General features: G+C 45.8%; 1 protein-coding gene across 1 annotated transcript in view; it reads left to right on the plus strand.

Annotated features, from left to right (window-relative positions):
* The first annotated feature begins 1,155 nt into the window (after window positions 1-1,155).
* The window catches only part of LOC124716674 (basic proline-rich protein-like), a 124,986-nt gene continuing 113,869 nt past the window's right edge, over window positions 1,156-12,272 (plus strand). Inside the window, exon 1 of the mRNA XM_047243212.1 lies at window positions 1,156-1,214. The gene's annotated coding sequence lies outside the window, so the exon portion shown is untranslated. The remainder of the gene's footprint in view (window positions 1,215-12,272) is intronic.

The raw sequence follows: 12,272 nt of genomic DNA on the forward strand, positions 1-12,272 counted from the left end.
TACAATTTACACTTAAGTCCCTGAAAGAGGGTTCTTCGAACCTCCAAGTTCCTCATTTTGGCACCCGTTCTTCATTCTAATTCTGGAATATTTACTTCGTCTCCTTCGGGAAGGATTTCGGAAAACCATGTTTAATAACTCCACTTTAGCGGTAATATTACTATTGGAATCGCGCATATGAAGTATTGATTGCGTCTTGCGTCTGGTGTGCTTCATGTACAACCAGAATCTGTTTGGATTTTCTGTGAGATTTCGAGACGGAATTTTTACTCAGTAACAGTCACGTGATAAGACGTTTGTAGATCTGTGTGTACGAGAGCTTTGAAAAGTGGCAATAAACAAATAACAGTTCAAAGAAATGGTTGAAATGGCTGTGAGCACATCTGAGGTCATCAGTCCCCTAGAACTTAGAACTAGTTAAACCTAACTAACCTAAGGACATCACAACATCCATGCCCGAGGCAGGATTCGAACCTGCGACCGTAGCAGTCGCACGGTTCGAGACTGAGGCGCCTAGAACCGCTCGGCTACCGAGGCTGGCAAATAATAGTTCAAAAAACACTGCATGCTGTCTCGTCTACATTTGAAATCAGGCTTTTTGAGTTTTATGATTCTGTGCTAAAATGAAATTGTTGTAAAACTTACATGTCTACAAGAAATTGAAATTTAGTAGAACACCGTTTATCGCGAATCACTCCATTAGAGATTTGGGGGGGGGGGGGGGTTGCCGAAAGTTATCTAGTGCGCCGAGATTAGGTGTACACAAGTAGAATGAAATTGGATCCAGGATTGAACCGTGCGGGTTTTTACTGTATTACCGGTTGGTATGGCCGCCAATCGCCGCAGTATTAATGCTCTTTCAATTTACAGGACACAAGACACTTCTGTGCTTACATCGTTTTCCGAGAGGACGGCTTACTTATTGCGCTAATATATTAGCTGTGGATATGGAAAGAGTAAAGTTGGACCGTGGACTGAGCCTTGCGGGCGCCCGCGCCTGTTGCAGGCTACTACCAGCCGGCAGGGCCGCTCATCTCCGCGGCGCACCACGCTCCGCCCCCGGGCCCCGCGGCGCTCGCCGCCGCCGCAGCCGCAGCCGCCGCCGCCTCCAGCAAGGCGCCGCCCCCGCAGCAGCACGCGGCGCTGCCACCGACGCCCACGCCGCCGCCGCCATCCGCCGCCGCCGCAACCGCCGCCTCCTCCACTTCCAACAGGTCAGTACATTTTAAGACAGATTAATTTGGTAACTGATGTGAGAAGAAGACGGTGTACCCTCTAAGACAAAAAAAAAGATGCGCCACGAAGGAATTATCCCAATGGGACGGTAATCGGTAGGTAGGACGCAATGGACAGACAAGTAAATGATTACAATTACAGAAAAAATTGGGCGATTTATTGCAGAGAGAGAGAGAGAGAGAGAGAGAGAGAGAGAGAGAGAGAGCTTGACAAAAGCTAGTCAGTAAGGCGCTGGTGCACCTCTGACCCTTACGGAAGCAGTTGTTCAACTTGGCGTGATTTCGTCCAGTTGGCGCGTTATAACATGAGGTTTTTGTAGATTTTTGCCCATAATGCTCCAAACATTGCCAGTTGGGGAAGAGATCCAGCGACGAACCTGGTTGAGGTAGGGTTTGGCCAACACGAAAACAAGTAGAAATTCTCGCAGCAGTACGTCTAGATGCTCTATGCTCCGTTTTGTTGCCCTTAACGGCAGGCCATTCTGGGCTTACATTTCAGCAAGATAACGGCCGTCCGCATACAGCAAGAGTTTCTGGTGCTTGTCTTAGCGTTTGCCAGACCTTACCGTGGCCAGCGAGGTCCCTGGGTCTCTCCCCAGTTGAGAACGTTCGGAGCTGTACGGGCTGGGCTCTCCTCCGAGCTCGGGATTTCGACGCTCCAGTCCGCCAAATGGACAGAATTTGGCACGACCACACTCAGGAGGACATGGAACAACTCTTGTCAGACAACGCCAAGCCGAATAACTGTTTGCAGGGACCAACACATTATTACCTTGCTCACTTTGAGAAGCTCTTTCTCTTGAATCAGTCATCCAGTTTTTCTGTAACTGTAATCATTTATTTGTCAGTACATGTACATTGAATCTACTGATTTCCCGCCCATTCGCACAATTCTTTCGTGATGCGTCATTTATTTGTCTTCGAGTGTACATAACGGAGAGCTTTGCTTATAATATTCGAAGTAAGTTAAAGAGCGATCGGTAAATTTGTATTGAAAATGTTTAAATAAAACAGTCTTGATTGTATGTATGTTGTATATAATTCGTTTGCTGATCGTTCTTCTCCTTTTATAAGAGTATCATGAGACCTTTTTTTTTGCTCTGTAAACAAGAGTATTACATATCGTTACTGGTTGAGGAATTACTGCACTCGTATAAGTAAAATAGCATAGTCAGTTGCTGGTATACGCTTGGTGGCAGCAGGACCGGGTGGCGTGGAGCAGGCCACTCTGAAGGCGCGTGGAACCTACTTACTGGACCTCAGTCGCTCCTGGTCCTAAAGCGAAAGCTCCACCCAATGACTCCTGCATAACGTCAACAACAGTCAGCCACAGAGAACCGTTTGTAAACGTGTGTTGTTATAAAGTCATAAAAAACCAAGTAGGTATTTTATGAATATAGGTAAAACACATGCATTACAAACTGTTCTTAAATAGCTTTAAATGTAGTTCCGATAGGCCGCGAAATGGACACCACAGTGAAAGCCCGATAAAGCTTTGCACAGATGTGTCGGGTAGTGTTTGTAGAATGACTGTCGATCGCATCAAGACGCTCTTTTCAGTTTTAAGCGCAATGTGAGCGAGTAAAGGTGCCTAGAACAATGATGATGTCTCCCGCCAAGTAGGAGGGCCCGCTGAGAGGCTTCGCCTTAATGAATGCAGCCTGCCTAACACAACTGCCACGCACTTCATTCTTCGTGGCAACCCTCAACTGCACTCTGCAGGGGCAGTGAAGACGCACCTGCAGCCTTTCCGATGGGAAGTGTTCGATCACCCACAACACAGCCCTAATTAGCTCGTCCTGAGTATCATCTCTGTTCACACGAAAGGCTAGATACAAAGACAACACTTGGGCGCAGGCTACGCGCTATAGACCAGTGCAGAGAATTATCGGAAAGCACAGGTAGCTGCCTTCTATGACAATGGTGTTGGAAATTTGGTATAACGCTCCGACAAAAGTCCAAGTCGGAGTGGCGAAAATTGAAAATTTGTGGCTGACCGGGAATCGAACGCGGATTTACCACCTGTCATGAGCGGTAGCCTTGACGTCTTTGGCCATCCGGATACGGTCGCTTACCGACTCACATTTCCAGCTCTCCACAATGCAGCGTCCCTCCTCCATTAAAATCTCTACTCGCAAATGCTGATTCCCGTAGAAGTTGGGGCGATATTAGTGCATTCGCACTGAAACAAATGTCGAGGTGGAGTAATACTGTCACATTGAGCTGAGATTGTGTTGAAAAATAGGGTTTTTGTATCGAAAAGAGAGGGGAATAATGTGGTGTATTGTAATCCTGAATAAAACCAAGCTGCTTTTAGAAAGAAAATATGTGCATTAATTATTGAGTGCTGTTGTAGAATAGTAATGGATTGTTAGAGCAGGTAAGGTTAATAAGGAGAGGACTCCCATCGTGCGCGATCTGTTGGTTTTTCGTAAATACGCTTACTGGACAACATACTGTTGTTGTTGTGGTCGTCAGTCCTGAGACTGGTTTGATGCAGCTCTCCATGCTACTCTATCCTGTGCAAGCTTCTTCATCTCCCAGTACCTACTGCAGCCTACATCCTTCTGAATCTGCTTAGTGTATTCATCTCTTGGTCTCCCTCTACGATTTTTACCCTCCACGCTGCTCTCCAATGCTAAATTTGTGATCCCTTGATGCCTCAGAACATGTCCTAGCAACTGGTCCCTTCTTCTTGTCAAGTTTTGCCACAAGCTCCTCTTCTCCCCAATTCTATTCAGTACCTGCTCATTATTTATGTGATCTACCCATCTGATCTTCAGCATTCTTCTGTAGCACCAACATACTAGTGAGCCCCTTAAAAGGGCACGCAGGTCGCTTTGAAGCACTGGGGGCAGCGCAGGGCTGACACCAGACAATCAAGTGATCGTACACTGCAGACTGAACGCTTCGCTGCGCTGCAGATGTACAAAGCAGAGTTTCAGTTCTCTTTCCGTCGTTTTCCTTGAAGTTTAGCACTGGAAACCGCCTTTCAGATAGGCAGTGTTGCTTTGTGAAGGGAGTTGGAAAGAGTCTGCCACAAGAATGCAAAGGGCGCGCCTTTGTCATGTGTGAGAAGTTTAAATAAAGACAAAAACTGCTTTCTGCATTCTAACACTCACATGCCATCCATCCACTTTCGATGGTACCGTTAATTCTGTCTTGAACGTTGTTAGTTTGGTGTTTAGAACAATTATTAAGGGTTTAAATGTCACAGGTTTTGCGTAATTGCAAAGTGCAGCGCGTGAGTGAATATGACGTGACACAGTTTTGCGTAAATGCAAAGTGTAAATAAATATGTTTTTTCCTAATTTGAGAATGCATTGCTTTTTTCATCGTTTTTGCTGACACACTTGAACAATTTCAAACACACAAAATTATTTGATGCTACTAAAAAGGCGCCTAATGAAGGGTTCAGTGAAGGAAGTGGTGGATACGTGCGAGTCGTTTGAATGGAGTCGGCGCCGAAACATGGAGGGCTGGGCTGTTCGGGGAAGGAGACCAGACAACGAGGTCATCGGTCTCATCGGATTAGGGAAGGACGGCGAAGGAAGTCGGCCGTGCCCTCTCAAAGGAACCATCCCGGCATTTGCCTGGAGCGATTTAGGGAAATCACGGAAAACCTAAATCAGGATGGCCGGACGCGGGATTGAACCGTCGTCTTCCCGAATGTGAATCCAGTCCGAAACATGAACCGACACGGAAATATGTCATAATGGCAGGAAGCAGCTATCATGATCGAACCCCACCGTCATCGAAGCTGCCCGATTTGAAGGTGTTTCACCTCAAACTGTCCAGCGTGTTTTCGAGGAATTGTGTACCACACGGAGTTAGGAAACATGGCTTGAGAACAGAGTTTGTTGAAAGATGATAACCGACAGGAATCGGACACGACTGTCATGCCTAGTCAGTGACAACTGGTTTTCAAACCCGACAGGAACAAGTGCTTGTAACGAATAGAGGTCCATATGATTCAGTTACCGAACAAAGAGTACGAAGGGAACTGCGTGCAGTGGACATTTAGTCCGATATCTCACAAAAGACCGTTTCTCAGAGCAGCACATGAAGCAGCACGTTTTTCAGTCGACCAAACCACACAGAAACAGGACACCAGTTTATGATTCGCGATTTTACCCCTTTCCAAGTGGTACAATGCGTCGAATGAACCGACGGAACCGTAGTTGCGGTCAGATGCGGTTCTGTGATGTTTTGGGCCTGTAAGGTGACCGTATCTGCGGAATCCCCCGATGTCACCTTCCAGTTCATTCAGTGATAAACAGTTAAAATTTTTTGCATGTGAATCACCATGTCAATGAACCGTGAGCTCCAAGCCCACAGTATAGGGCAGTTTGGTTAGAAGGAAGAACAACTCAGGAAACGAAAATACTCGTGTTAAGGGAGTATTGCGCTCGTGAGTAGACATGTGTTGTAATAAGTCTAAATCGTCACAAATGACGTAAGGACGCCACCCATTGGCGTCAGCCGAGCAGATAAGGCCCTGACGAGTGACGCGATGCAGGAAGGCTGAAGGTAGTTGTGGACCAGAGGAAATTGGGACTGGACTTGGTGAGCGAACAGCGGCGTTTGAGGTTGGCTTATGTAAGTGAATTGCAAAATAATTAAGTCTTAAGACAGAATACTGACAGGAGAAGATAGTGATGAATACTGAATATAAAAGCAGTCGAACAAGTTTATTTCTGACAAAGTGCAACATAAAATCTTCTCGGTGTACAAGCCGCCTCATTTGGAATAAAATACTCATGCTTTCGACAGCTGTCTCCGTCATCGTCAGCAGTGATCTGAACTCCTAATGACGATGGAGGATACAGTTGTCGAAAGCCCGAGTGTTTTATTTCAAATTACGCGGCATTTAAACCGAGAAGCTTTCATTGAAGCTTGCTTCTGCGAAAGATTCAGAGAACACAAAATGTAACATAGTGAAATCATGTGATGGAATGGGTAATAAAAGTTGTATGGTAACGGTTGGTGTCATAATACAACAGAGGAAGTAGTAAGTGATGAGTGATAAGACACGAGGAATGAATATAGGTCTCTCTTACTTCAGCACGTCATTTGCCTACAATTTTTTTTTTCTTTTTTTTTTTTCATCAGTCTACTGACTGGTTTGATGCGGCCCGCCACGAATTCCGTTCCTGTGCTAACCTCTTCATCTCAGAGTAGCACTTGCAACCTACGTCCTCAATTATTTGCTTGACGTATTCCAATCTCTGTCTTCCTCTATAGTTTTTGCCCTCTACAGCTCCCTCTAGTACCATGGAAGTCATTCCCTCATGTCTTAGCAGATGTCCTATCATCCTGTCCCTTCTCGTTATCAGTGTTTTCTACATATTCCTTTCCTCTCCGATTCTGCGTAGAACCTCCTCATTCCTTACCTTATCAGTCCACCTAATTTTCAACATTCGTCTATAGCACCACATCTCAAATGCTTCGATTCTCTTCTGTTCCGGTTTTCCCATAGTCCATGTTCCACTACCGTACAATGCTGTACTCCAGACGTACATCTTCAGAAATTTCTTCCTCAAATTAAGGCCGGTATTTGATATTAGTAGACTTCTCTTGACCAGAAATGCCTTTTTTGCCATAGCGAGTCTGCTTTTGATGTCCTCCTTGCTCCGTCCGTCATTGGTTATTTTACTGCCTAGGTAGCAGAATTCCTTAACTTCATTGACTTCGTGACCATCAATCCTGATGTTAAGTTTCTCGCTGTTCTCATTTCTACTACTTCTAATTACCTTCGTCTTTCTCCGATTTACTCTCAAACCGTACTGTGTACTCATTAGACTGTTCATTCCGTTCAGCAGATCATTTAATTCTTCTTCACTTTCACTCAGGATAGCAATGTCATCAGCAAATCGTATCATTGATATCCTTTCACCTTGTATTTTAATTTCACTCCTGAACCTTTCTTTTATTTCGATCATTGCTTCCTCGATGTACAGATTGAAGAGTAGGAGCGAAAGGCTACAGCCTTGTCTTACACCCTTCTTAACACCAGCACTTCGTTCTTGATCGTCCACTCTTATTATTCCCTCTTGGTTGTTGTACATATTGTATATGACCCGTCTCTCCCTATAGCTTACCCCTACTTTTTTCAGAATCTCGAACAGCTTGCACCATTTTATATTGTCGAACGCTTTTTCCAGGTCGACAAATCCTATGAAAGTGTCTTGATTTTTCTTTAGCCTTGCTTCCATTATTAGCCGTAACGTCAGAATTGCCTCTCTCGTCCCTTTACTTCTCCTAAAGCCAAACTGATCGTCACCTAGTGCATTCTCAATTTTCTTTTCCATTCTTACCCGAAGAAATAATCGACACACTCCTTCACAAGTCAACTCATCTTACGGTATCAGAGAACATGATTTCGTTGCATGCGTTGCAGCTTAGCTTTTCTGACGAGGAATGTACCTCAAAAGGAGTTTGGAATGCCAATGTTGTTTGCGTTTCAGATAATTTTTAAATAACTTCCTTTGCAGTCAGATTCAGTAGTATGGACAGATGTATGCGTGGCTTGGCACATAAACATTAAGATTTAACGCACAAATAACAGTAGGTGTATTATCCACCCTTGCCAGTAAAAGACTTTGGGCGTACCGTACCTTACCAAAATAAACATACATTCCGAAAATGCACGTTATACTTATCTCTATTACGAGGGTTGGAACTTCAGTAGTGGGAACTATTTACTTACAGCTCCTACAAAATAGATACGTGTTTCAAAGTTTTACTGACCTTCAAAGTAGCCGCCAGTATTGTGTAAAACCCGTTGCCAGCGATGTGGAAGTCTTAGGGTAGTCTTAGCGGTGCCAGTTGCGTTGACAGTTCGAGCGGCGCGGTCTATTGCCCGACGAATCTGTAGCAGTTCTGAAGCGAATGTCGTGAAGTGTTTCCTTCAGTTTATAAATAGAGTTGAACTCACGAGTGCTTAGGTCAGGGAAGAGCAGTAGGTGGTATAGCACTTAGCAGCCAAATCAGTCGAACAAATCAGTAACACCTGCACTGTACGCGCTTGAGCATTGTCCTGCAAAATGATGGTCAGGTCCTGCAGAAAGTGTCTTCACTTGTGTCTCTATGCTGTTCATTTTTGGAACACAACTTACGACCAGCTTAGAAGTGATGACACTTTCTGCAGGACCTGACCATCATTTTGCAGGACAATTCTCAGTGCAAGCTGTTACTGATTTGTTTGGCTGATTTGGCTGCTAAGTGCTATACCACCTACTGCTCTTCCCGGACGTAAGCCATCGTGAGTTCAACTCGATTTCTAAACTTCACGGCATTCGCTTCAGAACTGCTACAAATTCGTCGACGACAAGACCGCGCCGCTCGAACTGTCAACGCAACTGGCACTGCTAAGAGTGTCCTACGACTTCCACATCGCTGGCAGCGGGTTATACACAATACTGGCGGCTACTTTGAAGGTCAGTAAATCTTTGAAACGCATATCTATTTTGTACGAGCTGTAAATAATACTTGCCACTATTAAAGTTCCACCTCTCCTATCTTTCTGTATTCCTTAGCTTCGGTTGTAGGCGTATACGTCACATTTATGGCCGACACGGTTGTCCAGTTTGCTCGCTTCTACATTTCTACAAGCAAACAGATCTAGTACCTCAACGTCCGCGCGACAACTTCCGAAACGAAGCGAAATAATATTGTTTCACCGCTCAGATAACGTGACTAGACGCTGCATCGCCGTCGGCTTCAGAAAAACGAAGCAAGGCTGAGGCTCCCAGCGAACGATTTATGGATAAAGACAGAGGTGCAGGGGGCCTTGGTGATTGTCGTTACGAGCGTTTGGTGTGTGGTCTTGGAATTCCAACTCGCCATGCATTTCCCTGCTTATCCGTTAGTGTCGATTTGTTGCTGACAGGATACGCGAGTGCACGTTCAGTTTTGCACTTTTCCAGCTGTCGTCCTCTTATATTTCGTTATAATCCTCTTTGGTGTCCGTCCGCCACGATTACACACACACACACACACACACGCACTTTTGTTGATATTGTGCCTTAGCGGATGTTTACCCGCTTTCCGTGTATCCGTTATAAGTCTTCGATACCATGCCTCGTGAAATGCCAAACACTTCGGATCGCTTGGTTACCGAAGCAGCTGCCGTATGGGAGAAAACAATTTGCCCCCTTCCGAATCCACATACATCTGCGATAACGCTCTCATAATTCCATGGATCGCTGTTCTCACCACGACTGACAGTTGTATTTGCGTTGTGGACGTTGCACAGGTCCCGTCGTGGTCAAATACAACAGCACAAACTCCAGAGTTGGCTGGCATTTGCATTTACAAGTTCAAGCGTACATTTCTCGCGGCGTTTCCATATTCCCATGTACCCCCTGTATGGCCCGGCTACACGGCACCGGCAACACTTCGGCAGTACGTCGCTAGCTACCTTCAGTATTGCCCGTCCATACTGTAATACTGCCGTACAGCTCACCCTTATTGCATCAGTATTCAAGGTAACGCTATCGCGGTCACACATTGCCTTCATACGTACGTTCACCCCTTTTTATAATGTGTATTAATGTAGCACCCATTGGTCTATGGGGGCAAGAGGGTTTGGGGTGCAGTGAAGAAGAGGCAACAGAAATACAGATCAGGAGGTACAGTTTTCAAAATATTTGTTCAGAAACACATTGAACTGTAAATGGGATAGGTGATGTCAATGAGTACGCTTGACACAGAGGTAGGGGTTTGGGCCTGTGGTGATGGAGGAAACATCGGTTACTGCGACGTTGAGAAAAGATGGCGACTAAAACGACTGTACAGGAGACAAAGCGCCACCCACGTGGGTTATATTCATTTCACCGTTTCCTTTTCTCATTAGCAACTCTGAACGCCATCGCAGTTATTAATCCCCACAACAAACTTAAAAGTTTCCTTTAGTAGAAATCGAAGAATGCAATGCAGGCAAACTGCAATATGTGCGAGAATACTCAACGCACTACTGAAGGCCAGAGAGCGACAGTACTACTTGTGTTGGAAGTTAATGTATTAAAAATGGCTTTAAGTACGTATGTATGTATTGTATACGAGACGAAATGCAAGTAACATTTGGTTCAGTGGTTTAGGGAGACACACATTCATACGTACAAGAATGCACACATGCATAGGCGTATCAATTTTTATAATTCGTGTCGATACCCTGAAACATTAGTCATATGCTTATGTTAACGGTAACAGAATTATACACTGAAGAGCCGAAGACACTGGTACACATGCCTAATATCGTGTAGGGTCCCCGCGAGCTTGCAGAAGTGCCTCAACACGACGTGTCATGGACTCCACTAATGTCTGAAGTAGTGCTGAGCAGCACGTTGCAAGGCATCCCAGATATGCTCAATAATGTTCGTGTCTGGGGAGTTTGGTAGCCAGCGGAAGTGTTTAAACTCAGAAGAGTGTTCTTGGAGCTACTCTGTAGCAATTCTGGACGTGTGGGGTATCCCGTTGCCCTGTTGGGATTGCCCAAGTCAGTCGAAATGCACAAAGGGCATGAATGGATGCAGGTGATCATATGGGATGCTAACGTACGTGTCACCTGTATCAGAGCTCCCATATCACAACAACTGCACTCGCTGCACACCATTACAAAGCCAGCTTGAACGGTCCCCTGCTGACATGCAGGATCTATGGATTCATGAGACTGTCTCCATACCGGTACACGTCCATCCACTCGATCAATTTGAAACGAGACTCGTCCGACCAGGCAACATGTTTCTAGTCATTAACAGTCCAGTGTCGTTGCTGACGGGCCCATTTGAGGCGTAAAGCTTTTTGTCGTGCAGTCATCAAGGATACAATAGTGGGTCTTCGGCTCTGAAAGCCCATATCGATCATGTTTCGTTGAATGGTTCGCAGGCAGACACTTGTCGATGGCCCAGCATTGAAATCTGCTGTAGTTTGCGCAAGGGTTGCACTTATGCGACGTTGAATAATTCTCTTCAGTCGTCGTTGGCCCCGTTCTTGCAGGATCTTTTTCCGGCCGCAGCGATGTCGGAGATCTGATGTTTTACCGGATTCCTGATATTCGCGGTACTCTCGTGAAATTGTCGTGCGGGATAATCTCCACTTCATCGCTACTTCGGAGATGCTGTGTCCCGTCGCTCGTGCGCCGACTATAATACCACGTTAAAACTCACTTAAATCCTGATAGTCTGCAATTGTAGCAGCAGTAACCGATCTAACAACTGCGCCAGACAATTGCTGCCGATCGCAGCGCCATATTCTGTTTGTTTATCTCTGTATTTGAATACGCATGCCTGTACCAGTTTCTTCGTCTGGAATAGTCTGACTCGCGCCCAGAGAGGAAGTTTTCCCGATTCGTTTTAGAGGTTCTGGCGTGCAGAGAGACAGACGCCTTTGGATACGCGATGGGAGGTGTTCGCTAAATTTACAATACGTACATACTTGCATCCATTTTTTACAGTTAGCTTAAAGCTAGGTACCTCTTCAAGGGACCTACGCCTTCCTTTAGGAGGCAGCGCGCAGTCTGGATGGAAGGATCTTAATTGTGGTCCCTCTCTTTTGAGCCCGACCCGACGGATGCCTATGGTAGATCGGGGAAAACCACCGTTCAGGCTGTGTTGCTGGCGGGGCCGGGAGGTGCTAACTGCCACACCACGTATCATAATATGTCTCATTGGCTCAGCATGAATTGTTTGTACAACACAGCCTATACCTCAACCTCCACTACACTAATAACTTCTGATCTGAAGCTTAAAGTTAGGCACCTCTTTAAGGGATCTACGCCCCCTGGTAAGAGGCGGCGCACGTCCTGGATGGAAGGATCTTAATTGTGGCGGGACACGGGCAACGGTGTGAGTGGGGACGGGAACCGGGGGGTTGTTACTTCCAGTCCCTCCGGGCCCTGGACCCAGTCACAGTGGCTAAGTGGCAACGTACGACCCACCATAAAAAATAAGCAGCTAGTGAAAAAAAAAGTTTGCATTGATATACAACGATTAATTTCCAACACTAGCGGCGCTGCAGCTCCGTGAGGGCGCCTGA

Source organism: Schistocerca piceifrons, chromosome 9 (genome assembly GCF_021461385.2).
Source record: "Schistocerca piceifrons isolate TAMUIC-IGC-003096 chromosome 9, iqSchPice1.1, whole genome shotgun sequence".
In the NCBI taxonomy this organism is placed as follows: Eukaryota; Metazoa; Arthropoda; class Insecta; order Orthoptera; family Acrididae; genus Schistocerca; species Schistocerca piceifrons.